Source organism: Sinocyclocheilus grahami, unplaced genomic scaffold, assembly GCF_001515645.1.
Source record: "Sinocyclocheilus grahami isolate Dianchi unplaced genomic scaffold, SAMN03320097.WGS_v1.1 scaffold600.1, whole genome shotgun sequence".
Classification (NCBI taxonomy): domain Eukaryota; kingdom Metazoa; phylum Chordata; class Actinopteri; order Cypriniformes; family Cyprinidae; genus Sinocyclocheilus; species Sinocyclocheilus grahami.
In genome coordinates, this window is record NW_015505779.1 from 592,506 (window position 1) to 610,923 (window position 18,418).

Here is an 18,418-nt window from a genome sequence, read left to right on the forward strand (position 1 = left end):
ATCTGGCAAACTCCTTCCTCTTCCAGTGCCAAATCGCCCCTGGTCACACCTAGGAGTAGACTTTGTCACTGACCTGCCCCCCTCTGAAGGTAACACATGCATCCTGGTGATTATTGACCACTTCTCGAAGTTATGTCGCCTTCTGCCCCTCAGAGGTCTCCCCACGGCTCTAGAAACTGCGGAGTGGCTATTCAATCACGTCTTCCGATATTATGGACTTCCCGAAGACATTGTCTCCGATCGGGGACCGCAGTTTATCTCCAAGGAATGGAATGCCTTTAACCTCCTAGATGTGACCGTAAGTCTCTCGTCCGGATACCATCCCCAATCGAATGGTCAGACGGAGAGGAAGATTCAGGAGGTGGGGCGATTCTTACAAACCTTCTGCCATGGCCACCAGGATTCCTGGAACCAGTTCCGGGGCTGGGCCGAGTATGCCCAGAATTCCCTGCGACAGCCTTCTACTGGTCTCACTCCCTTCCAGTGCGTGCTCGGGTTCCAGCCACCACTGTTCCCCTGGTCCGGGGAGCCTTCTGATGTTCCGGCGGTAGACTACTGGTTCCGGGAAAGCGAGAGGGTCTGGGATGCTGCTCATCACCATCTCCAACGGGCAGTGTGCAGGCAGAAGACGGCAGCAGACCTTCGAAGAGCTGAAACACCCACCTATGAACCAGGGCAGAAGGTATGGCTGTCGACTCGGGACATCAGACTGCGCCTGCCCTGTAAAAAGCTCAGTCCCAGATTTGTTGGCCCTTTCACCATCCTGGAGCAAGTAAACCCGGTAACTTAAACTCCAACTCCCCTCACAATACAGAATTCGTTCCACGTATCACTACTCAAACCTCACCATGACCCTGTCTCTCTCCCCACAGAGCCTGGCCAGACGAAGGAACCCCCTCTTCCCTTGATCCTGGATGAAGGCTCGGTATACAAGGTGAAGGAAATTCTGCAGTCCCGGCGCTGTGGTGGTCAGCTGGAATACCTCGTGGACTGGGAAGGATATGGACCCGAGGAACGCTCATGGGTACCTAGGACCGATGTACTGGACCCCGCCTTAATGTCAGAGTTCCATGCTGCCCATCCTGATCAGCCGGCACCTCGGGGCAGAGGTAGACCACCACGACGTCAGGGTTTTCGGCCCTCAGGAGCGGGCCGTGGAGGGGGGGGTACTGTAACAGATCGGCCAGGCTCCGCCACCACCCAATCACAACGATCCCTCTCACCTGAGTTCTGAGCACCTGTCACCAATCAAGCACCTCATTACCAGCCTGCATAAATACTTCTTGCATTACTTACCTCCTGTGTTCCTCCTAGTGTCTCAGTGTCTCCTGTATCCCCTAGTTCTAATGTGGGTTCATAAGTTTTTTCCATATAGTTAAATTCTCCCTAATCCTTACATGTCTTTTCAATTATGTTGACAGAATCACTATCAACTCATTGCACCTTAATTTTCAAGTCGAGATACGTGAATCATGTGAAAACAAATGTCAAAACTTACAGTATCAAACTTTAGGTAACACTTACTATACAGTGTCCTTGTTACATGTACTTACTATTATAATAACAATAAATTATGCATAATTGCATGCAACTAATTCTAAACCTAATCCTAACCATATAGTAAGTACATGTAGTTAATACACTGTAACAAGGACACCTTAAAATAAAATGAAACCAAACTTTACAACCATACAAAGACAAGACTGGACAAAAAAAATGAAGAGCTATAATACAGTATATAATTGATAACAGGATTAATAAAACAAGATTCAGTTGGACACAATCAGGAAATATGAACAGAAAATAGCCAAGACAAGGCAGCATTAAAAATAAAAGACACAAAGCCAGATCAACACAAAGAAAACAAAAAGCAGAACAACAAATACCAACTTTGTTATACTGCTAGACATCACAAAATATTCTTTCTGCGATAGCTCTAAAAAGATATTCTATAAGTAAACCATTAAATGCACAAAAAAAACTTTAAAGGCAGACTTTAAAATTGCAGTGTGCATTCAAACAATTAAGCACAAAAAAAACACATTTAGCATATTCTTTTAAACACAGATACTGATACGGCATATTTTGTTGCCAGACATTTCTGGCTTCTACCAGCAGGGGATAACAGGGATAACTAACCAAGCCTTGATCCCTTGCCAGTAGCTCATAATCCAGAAGACTTCTAAACTCCACGGGATGTGTGGATGTTGGCCAAGAATAATTATACTGACTTTCCACAAAAGAACACAGGTAAATGACATGCACCAAATTTTGAAGTTGTCACTGTTTGATTTGGGTGCATTCAAGCGATGAAAAGCCTCTAAATTTGCATAGATAATTGGCATATGCAGTTTTAATGTCAACATTGTATCATTGTACCACCAAGGCTCATGCTCGTACATTTTCATTAGTAATCAACTAAACAAAAAACATCTCAGCCCCATCATTAAATTCTGCACTGGTATCTGCATTGGTAGTAACTAAAAAATTATATGTTAGGCATTTTAAATGTGATGAGGCATTATAATTTTTCCATCACTGACCTGAAAGGAAAGTGGAAATTTGTCACACACACACACACACACACACACACACACACACACACACATATATATTAGCACTTAAGAGCATTTTCTACGAGTCATTTTATGATGTTCGTTATTGTTTCACGTGCGTTTCCAAAAAAAGCACTTAACACAATCGCACATAGCTGTGCTTTAAGTGCTACTTAGGAGTCGCTATCCGTTTGTCAAGTGCTGAAATGTCACCTCATAGAATGGCTCGTAATTGTAGTACACTCTCGTTTATTGAAATGCGGTTTTCGTGCACGTCAGCAAGTCATTGACAGATTTTTTCCCCAGTCTTTGAAGCATATTTCCTACATTACTTCTTTTATTAATTTTTATTCCCATTCAGTCATTTAATTTAGATGTGTATTTAAATTTTTTCTGCCCTTTTTAATTATTTCATTTATAAATTAATAATAAAAAAAGAGTAATAAAATGTACAATAAAGTGCAATCAAATCCTTATATATTATATTATAATCGCATTGCACTTGACTAAAGTTAAAGGTGTAATCTGCCGATTGTCCTGCAGGTGACCGCATAACTCTGTCTTTTACGATGGACTTAGAGTTTTACGATTACTCCAGAGCACTCGTAGATCTACGATGGTTTTCAAATGCTACTTAAGTTACGGTGATTTTGGGAAACAGACCGTAATATTAAGATCAGTCGTACGATCATTTTTACGAACTTCTTAGGCTTACGAAGCTTTTGGGAAACGCAGCCCAAGACCATATATTCTATTGCCTAAACCTACCCCTTACAGGAAACTTTCTACATTTTTAGATTTTCAAAAAAATTCATTCTGTGTGATTTATTAGCTTGTTTACCCATGGGGACCTCAATTTAGAGACTCCCCATGAGTCTGTGTGTATTCAGGTTTAAGTCCCCACCAGAATAGAAAAACAGGTACACACACACACACACACGCAGTGTAGGTGAGAATGCTACTCACCACCTTCTCTAGCGATGACACAAGGTCATTCATTATTCTCACCTCCATAATTTCAAGCTTCTTCTTACCTCCTCCTGAAAATGTAAAAATATATTTTTTAGCTATCCCTTCAGATTATTCTGAGAATGAAATCGGTCATAGAAAAGCTTTAAAGACTCTGGAGGCACCTGAAATCTATTACCCTCCTTTCCACATGCAAGCGTTTTGAATTGAATTCCCGGTGGGGTTCTGGTTTAAAATTTGACTGTATTTTTCATAGAATAACTACCGAAAGTTGCCTCTGCTTTCTGCAGAGTCAAGGTAATGGGATTAAGGTGGTGAACAGTACTCAGAAGAGTTAGTCATTTGCTCTGAATATTCTCTTTAGTTTTGCAAAACGTATACTTTGAAATAATCCAATGTTCAAAAAATTCATAAACAGAAATGAGTTATACAGTAATGGTTACTGAACTGGACAACAAACCAAGCCAACCAACCAATGAGAACTGTGAGCTAAACAAAGTGTGTACTGAGGACTGGTGGGGTGAAAAGTTAGTTTAATTACTTTTGTAGTGTTTATGACTTTTTTATAACAGTTTTATTAACAAACATATGAAAGTAGTATTTCATGTTTTCTTAGGTTTTTTTCTGCAGGTTTTATGAAGGACATTTTAAGACTTTTTAAATAGTTTCAGACTTCACATCTTCATTTTTCATTTTGTAAATTTATCTTGATTTAAGAATATTTAAATATTTGAATGGGAAAACAAGATGCAAATACTGAAGAAGATATATACATTTTTACAGATTATTTATATTAATTAACAGTGCTGAGGCATGCGGATCCATATGCAAGGCTTTATTAAGAGACGTGGTCATAACAGGCATGGGTCAGACAATGACAAACAGGTATACTGAGGGCAAGACAGAAGAGTAATCCAAAACGGGCGTGGTCGAGCAGCGGCTAACAATATCCAGAGGGCTTGACAAGAGGGGAAATCTGACAACATGAGCAATAGTCCAGGCAAAGTGCAAACATAGTCCGAATGGCAAGATGAAAGGATAATACAAAATACATAGGCAAGAATCTGAACACGGGAAAGCAGGCAGGGCGAAACTATGACTTGGAACTAAGAACTAGAAATGGCTTCGTAGAGTAGCTAACGCTATGAGTGATAAACGCTATACAATACTCGGCCGTGAATGGTTGTTTGAGTGAGTGTTATATAGTGAATGTGTGATTGGTTACAGCTGTGTGCAATCAGTGCTGTGTGCAATCAGTGCAATGGATGATGGGATATGTAGTCCGGGATGACATGCAACAGTTTGTGTAGTGCGAGAGTCAATGTAATGGAAGGGTGACCTCTGGTGGTGATTGAACGGAAGTCCATGGACAGGATTCGTGACAGCATGCCACATTGAATGCCATAGGCCTTAATTTGCAGAAGAGTGAATTAAGACTTTTTAGACCCACTAAATTCTTGGCAATATTGTTGACTTGATTGATACTATTGGATGAGAGTTGAACTGAACTGACATTAACTGAAAAAGTTACTGTTTGTGATTGTCCTCTTTTTAGAGCTTCTTTACAGCAGAATTGAATTTTGTTTGCATTATTGACACTATTTTCCTGTTTATTACTGAAAAGCTGCTTTTACACAATCTGGAAGGTGCTTTATAAAGAAAGGTACTTGATCAACAGAAACCCTGTATTTAAACATACAAAAAGTGGAGTGACTTTTATGTAAATGCAAATAATTTGAAAACCGTTGGAATTTACAGTATAATACAACAGATTTATTATTTACTTTTAGAAATTATATTATATTAAATTACCACCATACAAACATTTGTTCCTAGAAAATAACTCACTTTCTGGTTGCCAATTTTGTGACAATTGCAACAAGTGGATCAAACAAAATACTTAAAAAATCCAGAGAATGAATTCACTTTTCACAAGAAACAACACTTTCCTTTCACATGAATGTGCGAATAATTTGTGTCGCTCAAATGGCTCTGACCAGAGGTGATGAGAGGTGGCTTGAGTCAACACATGAATCCAATTTTCATTCTATTGTAGTGTTAGTACTCCTTTGAACTAAGGTCAAGCAGTGCATGATGGTTGTGGCTTTGTGAGAAAACTTGTAGCAATTTTGTTCAGTTTTCAAAGGCCCAAAAAAGAACATTTACTTACCCTCATGCTGTTCTGAAGGTTCTTCCTTCTGTGGAACAAGATGTTTTGAAAAATATTCTGGTCACTTTGCCATGGAATTACAATGAATCAAGGACTGAAGCTTTCAAGTTTAAAGAAACATTTAAAAAAAATCATAAAAGGTGAAAAGAGGTCAACCAGATTTCAAAACGGTTTGAAATGTGCACACTTCAAATATGACACAACAACAAGCTTTAATGTTGTAGTATGCGCTTGGTTTAAAAAAGCCTTTAATTTCAATTCCAGCCATTTGAAGTTGGAGTAAGTAATATTATTGTTTCAAGCACATTGTAATGGATGTGCACATGAAGATTGCTATGAGGGTCTTGTCCTTACTCTCTAAAAGTAATATAAAGGTCATATAAACAAGGCGCACATGCAGCCTTACAACAGAACCTGCCTTTGTTTGTCCAGAATGAAACTCTGATCTCAAATGTCTCTGTGTAAAGTCATATATTTAATAAACTCCAGCCTAGCTAAGACAAAAAAAAGCTCTTATTTGTTGTCATTGAAAACAGCAATAAAAAACAATAATGCAAGAGTACAATAACAAAGAGTCATTTTTCAGTTAATTCATTGATGATTCAGTGATGTCATCATCCAGTTCAGCTCTCTTCCAATAGTGTCTGTGCAATCAGTCAAGCTGAGCGGCGTTTGGCGTTTCCTTCCAATAACGAAATAAACACAACAAAACCTGACAGCAGTGAGAAAGCAGCAGTTAAAGGGTTAGTTCACCCAAAAATGAAAATTAGTCCATAAATTACTCACCCCCGAGTCATCCTTTTCAAAATTTTCTTTGATCTTTCAAGCTGTTTAATGCCGCTCAGTGGGTGTTGCATGCATCAGCCCAAAAGAAGTTCAATAAAAAGCGCCCATCCATAAAAAAAGTGTCTCATGCGTCGGTGCGTCTCGTGAAAACCAACGTTTGTTAACAGGAGCAAAGGAAGCAAAGTTTCCTTACTTTAGCAAAGGAAAACCAGTCTCCTCTTGGCTTATATCTAAATCCTCTGACATTCTTCTTTACAAATCCTCGTTTTGTACTTCTAATTAGAGACCGTTGTTTTGTTTTGATCTCTCTGCTGCGCTTCTGCGTTCATCACTTCTTAGCGGCGCATGCGCAACGCCGACCTCATACGTCATCCGCCCGGAGCGGCTTCTGTGTACAACTGCTGGCACAAGCTACATTAAAGTGATTATTATGTTTTGAATATGGATATTTTTCCAAGTCCTTGAGAAATATTATAGGAACTATCTTATAATTGCATATTATGAGAAAATTAAAGCATTTTTTGACTTTGCATGCATGTAAACCTGTTGTTGGGGACTCCCAAACCCAAATTATGAACCTTTCAAATAACATAATAGGGGCACTTTAAGTCTGACTCAGTGTCAATTCCTGAACCGTTTATTTTTCTTCCGCTGCTCCACAATATCACAACAGGAAATGAATGAATGAATGAATTATGCATTTATATAGCGCTTTATTGTGTATTGTTGTGCACCCAAAGCGCTTTACAATCATGTGGGGTGGTCTCTCCTCAACCACCACCAGTGTGCAGCATCCACTTGGATGATGCGACAGCAGCCACAGGACAACAGCGCCAGTGCGCTCACCACACACCAGCTACATAATTAAATTGATTCAATTAATTAATTTAAAGGAATAGTTCATCCCAAAGATGTAAATTAGTTGACAGTTTACTCACCCATAGGCCATTCAAGATATAGATGAATTTGTTTCTTCTTTGGAATGAATCTGGAGAAATGTAGCATTGCATCAGTGTCTCAGCAATGGATGCTCTGCAGTGAATGGGTGCCGTCAGAATGAGAGTCCAAACAGCTGATAAAAACATCACAATATTCCACAGCACTCCAGTCCATCAGTTAACATCTTGTGAAGTGAAAATCTGCTTGTGTGTATTAAACAAATCCATCATTATGATGAGTTTAACTTCAAATTGTTGCTTCTGACTATAGTACAAGTCCTCTGTCCATAACATTCACAAGATTTTATTCTCACTATACAAAGAGCTTAGTGCAAGCTAAGCATCCAATTTAATCAGGATATATTTAGTCTAAATAAGATTACCTACAACAATACACACAAAACAAGTACAGTCAAGGCAGTAGTGCAAAATAAGCCAGCTACTGCATAGTGATGTATAAAGTACAAAAGCTATGCGGAGTACTGAGTATTGTACATTAAGGAGCAGTAACTGCTGCATTGTTTTGCACACTAATGGCATTAGTAGTGATCAATTGACAATTTAGTATTGCACAGATCTTTCGTAGCAGATCGTATAGATAGTTGTTGTACTGCACGAGGTATTGCACACAATGGATTGCTTTGTAGAGTGAAAAAGATGTCATGTCTGAATCAAGAGAGAAATCTGCACCGCACAAGCAAAAACAGCTCTAAACAAATATGTGAGTGGAATGGTGAGGACAACAGAGGAAGCTTTATGAATTGGATTATGGATTATGTAATTTTCGGTCTAGTGGCGAAAATTACATATTGTGCCTTTAACTTGCATAGAATGTTCAGTATTCCACCACTGAAAGCAATGACATCATCATCATTTGCATACTGAATTGTAATTTATCATATTTTTTGCTTCTGATTCTAAACACGATGTGTTGTATAACCAAAACCAAAATCTAAACCATCCTTTTAAAACCTAAACGTATACTCGCACTGCAGTTCTTTTCCCACTAGCAGTTTTACAGTTTTTCTCGATTGCTAACACACTATAACTGATTCGTTTGGCACAATTTTCCAAACTATTCATACAGTTCCTGAACCAAAGACACGTTTCTCAAAACGTTTAACACATTTCACCTGTTTGCACACACGCTCCAATTTGCTCAGTGTTTTCAGCTAAACTCTACACAAGAACGGCATCGTTTTGCACAGGTTTAACCATGTTCTCATTTAGAAAACACAAACTCACAATATAACTACCTCAAGAATCACAAAATGAACACAAACAGCACACATTTATCCATGTGTGAACATTCAGCAGCTAAACTGATGACACACAGGTCAGAATCTCAGGATGATATAAAAAGGAGCACAGCTGATTATGTGATTTGGAGAATGAATTCTACTAGTGTGAGACAAAGAGGAAGAGGAAGGGAAAAGAAACCTGAAGGGGACGGGGTCAAAGGACATTTATTCCTGATGAAATACACAGCGCTGTAGTTGATCATGTTCTTGTGCATGAGGACAGCTGGCCTACAGGCTTTCAATACTACTGACAGATCAAATATAATGACAGAACAGTAGCAGTACTTCAGATGAGAGAACTTTAGCTTTTTATATATACAGTATGTACAGTAAATACCGAAGAACTAATTGCACACCCTCAAACTCATACAGTAACTGCTGAACTGATTTGTAACCAAGTACAGTACTTCTTACATGTACTGTATTTTTGCATAACTGCGAGATGACTCTATATTCTGTTGTGTTCATATGCAATTCTTTGGTGTTTGAGCTTTTCCTTTTTTGCAACAGTGTTCTGAATTTATCTCATTAGTGTGTAAGACTGTGTTGTAGACTGTGTTGTGGTGTGTATGTTTCTGAGGGCTTGTGTGTCATGTCTGAGGGCGAAGTTTGTTTTTTTGACCTGAAAATAGGAATTATGGGGAATTGGGTGAGAAGTTATGAATTTGTGTTTAGAGTTTCGAGACAAGGAGTCACAATTTCAAGAAATGTGTGTGTGTTTGAGTTTTATGTGTGTGTGTGTGTGTGTTTATGTATGTGTTTATAGTCCAAAATGCATTTTTTTTCTGCCTTGCAAGCGCTGTTGACTTCTTCTGGAAATACAAATGTTGTATTTTTATAAAGCAAGTTTTGTCCATACAGTACGTACATTTTCACAAACAGCATGAACCGTTTTATACTCACTATGCATAAAATCACACAAAACAATGAGCAATGAACAGTCTCTTAGGCACGCATCAGATGCATCTGTAGAAAATGACTGCACATTCCCATTAGCCTGATGCACTGCTGTGCCCAAATTCTTTGCACAAATGCATTTTACACTGAAAAGTCATCTTTTCGTCTCCATTTTGACAGTATTGATTTGAATTGGCTCTCCTGTGGTGTGTGTGTGTGTGTGTGTGTGTGTGATTTGTGTTCGCCATCAGGTGCATAGCAAGAGGCACAGCAGAAATGGAGATGTTGCAAGAGCTTCCCGCACTCTATTTGAACAGCAGCCTCCAGAATGATTACGCAAACAACAGTAACGTCACCAACCACACCATTATTATCTACTACCCTTACTACCAGCACTCTCTACCTGTGGCTGCCGCCCTGACCGTGGCCTACCTCTTCATCTTCCTGCTGTGCATGGTGGGAAACGGCTTGGTGTGTCTGATTGTGCTGGAGAACCGGCGGATGAGAACAGTCACCAACCTCTTCATCCTCAACCTGGCCGTGAGCGACCTTCTGGTGGGCATTTTCTGTATCCCGACAACCCTGGTGGACAACCTCATTACAGGTAAAACACACAGAAAAAAAAAATTAATGAGAAAAAAACGTCTCAGTCCTGTCTTTAAACCTTCCCCAGCACTCATGCCAAAAAGCATACCTGTTGAGCATCTCTCCACAGAGCAGATCTCTCTTATTACGGCGCTGAACCCGAGGCCGGCTTGCTCTTATGCACTGCATTATGACAGCTTGTGCATCAGTCCCACAGTTCTAAATCTAGTGCTAATACTCATGCAGCATTGACCTATTCTGACATTCACTGGCAGCAGCACATATGTCAGTTCCTATGTTTGCTCTTTCTATTGGGCTTAATGGCTCTATAGAACAAAAGGCTCTAATCAAATATTGGATTTGGGTCAGAACAGCAAACGCTCTTTCTGAGCACATTTTGCTGGTTGGCACGTGTCTTTGCTCGTTCTGAGCAACTGCATTAACTTTGTCATACAATGAGGACAAAAACATACTTTCTTCTATCACGTTTGCAAAAAGTTGTCTGTGTTGACTAGGCTGCTTTCTGGAGCAGAGCATGCCTGGCCTTGATAGTTTTTCTTCTGCAAGAGATATTTTTGAACAGTGTTTCAGCTGCCTTACAATGAAAGTCAATGGGCTCCAAACTGGACCTTATAGCATATGCTGTTGTTGTTGGCTAAAACTAAAACCGAAATAAAAATAAATTAAAGCTAAATAGGAAAATTAATTAAAAAAAATGACAAAAGTGGTTAATAAAATGATTAAAACTTCAGCTAAAATTAATACAAAAACTGAAAGTATTAAAATAAAACAAATTAAAAATATGAATGAATGCTATAATAAAATATGATTAAATAAATGATATAATACGATGAAAACATACACAATGGATTAATGGATTACGTTTACTAGTTTTACAAATTTAAGTGGATTGAATGCAATGAAATTAAAATGTGAAATGTAGTAAATATGAATAAAACTATTTTTAATAATTCTAATCAAAAAAATTAGGTAACACTTTATTTTAGGGTCTCTTAACTAGTTGCTCATTAGCATGCATACTACTGAAATATTAGCCATTTATTAGTACTATAAGCATGACTTACTCTACATGACTTTATTCTACATCCCTAATCCTACCCAATACCTAAACTTAACAACTATTTTTAACTATTACTAAGCAGCAAATTAGGAATTTATTGAGGGAAAAGTCGTAGTTAATAGTGAATAAGTGTTCCCTATTCTAGAGTACTGCCAAAAATTCTTGCTAATAGGTTAACCATAAATAAAACGTATCTCTTTCTTTGTCATTGTTGTTTTAAAATATAGAGCTGATGCAAACCAGCGACAGTGAGTAGTATAGTTTTCTTGGGCCACACAAAACTTTTGCAGTGAATAAAATCACCTCTGATTATTCAATGGATGCAGCAGCCAGGAAAACATCAAGTCTTTTTTTACACTCGTGCAATGTTTGCTTTTAGCAGTCTGGAAGGATTTTCATGCCTCTTGCCAACTGTAAATAAACAGGGACAGGGGAAATGTAATTACCAGAAAAACATCTTGCACATAATACCCCATAAATGACCTTTAGCTGGAGATGCTGTTCAGCAAGCTTGTTAGAGGCTTCACCACACCAACATTCAAAAGATAAAATGCACTGATGGCCAGCTAGTGTGTGCTAGTCTTTTCCCTCATGCTCCACCAGTGGTTTCTTTTCTCTTGCACTGTCTTTAAAAGGCTTTAAAAGCATATAAACACAATTTTCTGAACAAAGCAGGTGGCGGTGATGTGGTCATCAGCTTTCTGTTGCATGTTGGTGTTTGCACTGGAAACATTACAGCAGACACTGGCCTTTAAATCTCTGCTAGTGCACTTAGGACTGAAGGAACATACATTTGCTTAGTGTGAAGCAAAGTTAGTTACTTTTTTTCATAACAACCCATATAGTTTACACAAAATGTTCTTGTTAAACTGTACCCACATGTTATACTGTTTAGTTTGGCAAACATATTTAGTAGTGATGTCTCCATGCACCTGTTTTTCTCTGAAAGAGCTGTTTGTTTGCAAAGATTACATTCTCCCTCATGCTGTTACATTGTTTATAATATCCAAATTTATTATGTACCTTTTTGAACACTTCTGATTGGTCCATTCAGCAGACCATTGTCTATGGCAGCACTGGCCATTCTTTTTAAAACTCCTGTTCTCTGTGGTCTGTCCAAATCAGATTTAAACTCAAATGAATACTTCACGTCCGATTAGTTAAAGGTGACATATCATGAAAATCTGACTTTTCCAGGTTGTAAGTGCTATAATCAGGTCCAAGGTCCATCTACCAACCAAGGAAATGTGAAAAAGATGAACCCAGTAACTTTGTTTTGGGAAGCCTTTTTCTGCAAGCGTCTGAGAAAACCAGCGCGTCTGATTTCGCTCTCTTGGTGACGTGGCAAAGAGATCTCATTATAATATCACCACCCCTTAATCTGTAAGTGTACACTCACGGCGCCGTCATTTTGATTTTGCAAGCGACAACGGTGTACCAGCTCTAATGCCATGATGATAGTTTGAGTATGTCTCTTTAAGTAGCCATAGAATAAGCAGGATAATGCACAGCTAGACAGTCATTACCACAAAATGGTTCAGGATAATACAAAATCCCGATCACTCTGTCTGGGTTGATTTTTGCGATAATGACTGCACATTGTCCTTTATGTTTCCTTCATCAACCCTCTGTGAAAGCTACACCTGCACACTCTTATAGAGAACTGAGAGCTGCATCTTCGTACGTGACTCACTAACGTGTCCATTGCGATAAGCTCACATGCAGCATCTCTGATCGCTTTAGAGATGGTCACTTCCTACAATGGATATAAAAATAACACTTTTTTCCTGAAGTAGCAAACACACAAAAATCTTGTATAGGACACAATTACCGCAAAACCACATTAGTACAGTTTCAGGTTCTATAATAAAGGGCTCCAAGATAAAAAGTATCTTTCATTATTCTGAAGTTCTTTAGCTACATGTACATTTATGCATTTGGCAGGTGCTTTTATCCAAAGCGACATTGCATTGCATTGCACTCAATGAATAATCATTTCTGATTGAAAACATTGTGCATACCTATTGTGTAGTGGATGAGGAGCACGATTGTTTATTCTGGACTATGATTGCATCCTTCTCTCATGAATGGCCTCCAGTGAGAACAGAACTGGCTGTATTGGTCGCTTTCTTCATAAGCATGGAATCGCTGTGGGCTACTGATGCTTCACAGAGAGACCACAGGACACAAGAGCTCAGTGGTCACTGGCCTCTGTTTTTCTTTTTCTCTGTCCAGTCCAGATGTCTTAATGTCAAGGTGTCTTCAAACCACCCATCCTTGCTGTCCAAAATCTGCACATTATGCTACTGGAATAGGCCCACACAGAATCTGTCAACACAGTGGTTTAAAAATAAAAAGAGAAGAAGGAATTGAACAAAAAGTTACAGTACAGACTTTTACATTGTTGCAAAAAAAACAAAAAACATCTATTTCAAATTAATGCTGTTCTTTTGAACTTTTGGTTACACTATTTCAAGGTGTCCTTGAACATGATTTTACTATTATAATAACAATAAACTCTGCATAATTACATGCAAGTAACCCTAATCCTATCCCTAACCATATAGTAAGTACATGCAATTAAAGTAACATTACTCTGTACACTGACAAAAAAAACAAAAAACATCTATTTCAAATTAATGCTGTTCTTTTGAACTTTTGGTTACACTTTATTTCAAGGTGTCCTTGAACATGATTTTACTATTATAATAACAATAAACTCTGCATAATTACATGCAAGTAACCCTAATCCTATCCCTAACCATATAGTAAGTACATGCAATTAAAGTAACATTACTCTGTACACTGTAACAAGCACACCTTAAAATAAAGTGTAACTGAACTTTCTATTCATCAAAGAAATAATGAATATAGGAAAAATGGCAGCACTTTATTTTACAGTCCTTGTCCGCCTGTACATACTATGTACTACTTATTATATAGTAATTACAATAACTGGGTAATAACTAGGAACTAATATTGAAGTACTAACCCTTGTAGTTACTAACCCTTAGGTACACTGTATGTATGTAAGTACACATACTGTAAAATAAAGTGCAACCAAAAAATATTATGCTGGTTTAATTTTCATAAACCTCAAGTATGCATTAAGTACGTTTCATTTAAAGTATGATATGACTGAAAGCAATGATTTTAGCTAAGTAAGTGAATCATATGTTTATTTGGATTTAGTTCATTGAGTGAATGACTCATCGGACTCATTTAAACTGATAATATGTGTGCAATTCAATAAAAATGGCCAGTTAGAGTCCTGATAATGGTTATGTGTCCTTGTGTAATTCCCATAACGAGTTCAGCGGATTGCAGCTCCATTATACCCCAGTAAATTCCTGGTTAAAAACATCTGAATAATGCTAAAGTGTCTGTTTATTCCTGCTTCATCTGGCCAGTATAGGAATTTGCATCAGTGATTGTAGTTTCCCAGGGAATGCAAGAGAAACTGAGAAAATTAGTACCTTGAATTCTTGAATTCCTTGAATGCATTACTGCTAATAATTGCTAAAATAACTGCTGTCCTGATAAAAATGTCAATGCAACTTGATTATGTCCATAGCCAATAGCATTGCAATATTATTTTTGCTTCTCCACAGTGTTATTAAAGATAATTTCACATGGTATAAGTATGCTGAATGACTTGAGTCATTACTGTTATAAGTGAATCATTTCCCACGGAGTCATTAGCAGTATAAGTGAATAGATTTATTAATGTTAGAGGAAATTCAGTATTGTGAGGCAAGGTCAGGAAAAATGGGGGCAGCAAGGAGACCTTGTTGTGAAGTAAGAAAAAAACAAACCCTGCATCTTTCTGCCAAGCAGAAGTTTTTGCAAGCATCTTGTGTACATGGAAAAGATTGAGGAGGTGTAGCACAATTTACCTTGTCAGTCATTTCATATTTTTTTCTTTTCCTCCAAGGTTGGCCGTTCACAAACACAGTGTGTAAGATGAGTGGTCTGGTGCAGGGCATGTCCGTCTCTGCCTCTGTGTTCACGCTGGTGGCCATCGCAGTGGACAGGTCAGTGCTGTCCTCACAAGGTTGCATCTCACAAAACTGGTCAAAACTTTTCAAAAGCCAAATTCAAAGAAATAAGAAATAATTAATGTTTCTACTTTTTTTTGTATTGTGACATTATCTTCATAACAATTAGGCACATTTCAGTTTCTATATTTTATATAAATATATATATATATTATATATTAATTATAATAATATAATTATAAGACTGCATTTATTCAATTACAAATACAGTAAAAATCAAACAGTAATATTGTGAAATAACAAATTTTTTTTAAACTGTAATGTATTTCTGTGATGTGCAGCTGTATTTTCAGCATCATTTCTACACCACCGTCCTGTTTGCGCACATTTACCTCATTCCCCTCACCCTGATCACGCTCATGTACGGACGCATCGGGATCAAACTCTACACCACCTCTGTGATCTCTGGGAACGATCAGCATGAAAGCGGACAGTCTCACGGAGCCCAGCATGAAGGAAGGCCACTCATTTCCCAAAAGAAGATCAAAGTGATTAAGATGTTGAGTGTGGTGGCGCTTTTATTCACGCTTTCCTGGCTGCCTCTCTGGACTCTGATGCTCCTCACCGATTACGGAGGTCTGAATGAAGACATGCTCGATCTGTTGAGCGGCTATGTCTTCCCATTCGCTCACTGGCTGGCGTTTTCCAACTCGAGCGTCAACCCGATTATTTACGGATACTACAATGAAAACTTCAAGAGGGGGTTTCAGTCGGTGTGCCGAACGCATTCGTGCTGCTGTGACGCGATGAAGGAGAGGAGCAGACCGCGACGGAAATCCAGAGGAGATGTGAGGGATCCTGTGGTCAATTCCAACCCCTTGGCATTCAGCGGAAGGAACCGGGTTTACACCGACGGCGATGTGAAGGACTCCAGGACTTGTCTGGAGTTGGAGCACAGGAGAACCAGTCGGCTTTGTAATAACTCGGTCTGCTCAAATGACACTGGATCCAGCACAGGATCTGGGATAAAAGGTGCCACGAACCAAAAAGTGTTTCAGATGGAGGAGGCAGAGAAAATAAGTCCTGTCAGGGTGGGTAAAAACCTAGCCTGGGACCAATAGATGGATTATTCATGCCAACAAATGACTCCACGGATCTTTAAATTAATCAACTGGACGATTAGGTCAAGTTAGTCTTACACTCTTAAAAATAAAGGTGCTTCACAATGCCATAGAAGAACCATTTTTGTGTAAATGGTTCCATAAAGAGCCTTTCTGTTTCACAATAGCTTCTTTGTGGCGAAAGAAGGATCTTCAGATTATAAAGAAAGAGATGGTTATTTGACTGAATGGTTCTTTGTGGAACCAAAATGGTTCTTCTATGGCATCGCTGTGAAGAAGCACCTTTATTTTTAAGATTGTAAAGTCCTAAAAAAATCTCTTCTTACTTCTTAAAGTCTGAATCATCCGGTGGCCGAGAGAGCACAACACGCTGCGACTTGATGCACTTAAGCAAACAGACAGTGCAAATCTATACTTATTTTCTACCTTACTTTATATTTTATTCAACAGTTTTAATCCGTTATGGAGTTTGCGTCCCGTATGTGGCACCAAAGCCTTGCGCCTGCCTCAAGATCTCTCACTATTTACAGCCACTGGACACCGTGATTGATGCACGTGATTTTAATGTTATCTTGCCTTGGCTGTGGCGTGTTCTGTGACAGCTGCAGCTAGATCTGACTGCTGAAGTGTCATCTGGGGCAGGCAGAGTAAGAGTAGCAGCATTTTCTGTTTTGTCACATGCATCTATTGCAGGGATCTTCAAATCTGGCCCATGAGATCCACTTTCCTGCAGAGTTTAGCTGTAACCCTAATCAAACACACCTGAGCATGCTAATCAGTGTCTTCAGGGTCATTAGAAAATCACAGGTAGGTGAGTTTGATCAGGGTTGGAGCTAAACTCTGCAGCGCATTGGCCCTCCAGGACAAGATTTGAGGAACCCTGATCTATCGGATCGTAAACAGACTGAGAGATCTTGAGGCAGGTGCACACAGGCTATTAGATAGGAATAAGATATAGGTGGCAAATAGGTAAATACGTGTAGATTTGCACTGTTTGTTTGTTTAAGTGCATCAAGTGGAGTGCAAACGGTAAAAGGTCTTGAGGCAGGTGTGACACGCTCTCTATTACGGATTAAAAGTGTAAGTGAGAGTAAACAGTGAGAGATGCAGAGACAGGGGAAAGCGTTTGGTTCATAGTGAATATTGACCTATTGTGCGTACCGTTGTGGCTCCCGCTGTTAGCAGGGGATAATCGCTACATTTGGGGTAAAAAAGACAGAATTATGTATTGTGCCAAGAAGGTTGCACTGTCTGTTCGTTCACACAGGTACGAAACTGATTGGTAGCTGCCTTTAGCGGAGCCTTTACCGATTACCTCCATTGATCAGAGCATTCGGCGCGGTCGTCTGTGAGTGACGTCACCTCCCAACACAAACACGCCCCCTAGTATAGCCCCGCCCCCTCACATTGATTGGCAGCTTTCCATGCAGACATCGGAAATTCAAATGCAAAAGGAATTGCGATTCCATTGGAGTTTTGGCAGGCTACATGCGCGACGCAGCGAGAGTGAAAAAGCAGACGTGGCAATTAATATTTGTATTTAAATATGACAGGCTCATAACTCCTAAGACATGGGAAATACAGTTGCAAATGGACTTTGCTTTTTCATTTGAAATTTGGCAGTCACTGTGCGTTCGCGAAAGCAAAAATGCAAACGGTAAGGCAATATTTGCAATTGCATTTGCATGTCTCGATTTATGCGTCCACATATGGAAAACGCAATTGAAAATACAATTTGCAATACCTTTTGAAAATAGTCCGGAATATCGTTCCATACTGGACCACAAAACCATAAGGCTGAATAAATAAGCTTTCCATTGATGTTTAGTTTGTTAGGATAGGACAATATTTGAATCTATTTGAAAATCTGGAATCTGAGGGTGCAAAAAAAATCTAAATATTGAGAAAATCATCTTTAAAGTTGTCCAAATGAAGTTCTTAGCAATGCATATTACTAATCAAACATTAAGTTTTGATATATTTACGGTAGGAGATTTACTAAATATCTTCATGGAAC

At 38.9% G+C, this 18,418-nt stretch overlaps 1 pseudogene; it reads left to right on the plus strand.

The window, feature by feature from the left end:
• The first annotated feature begins 584 nt into the window (after positions 1-584).
• Positions 585-16,401, plus strand: LOC107557381 (neuropeptide FF receptor 1-like; annotated as a pseudogene).
• Positions 16,402-18,418: the final 2,017 nt, after the last annotated feature.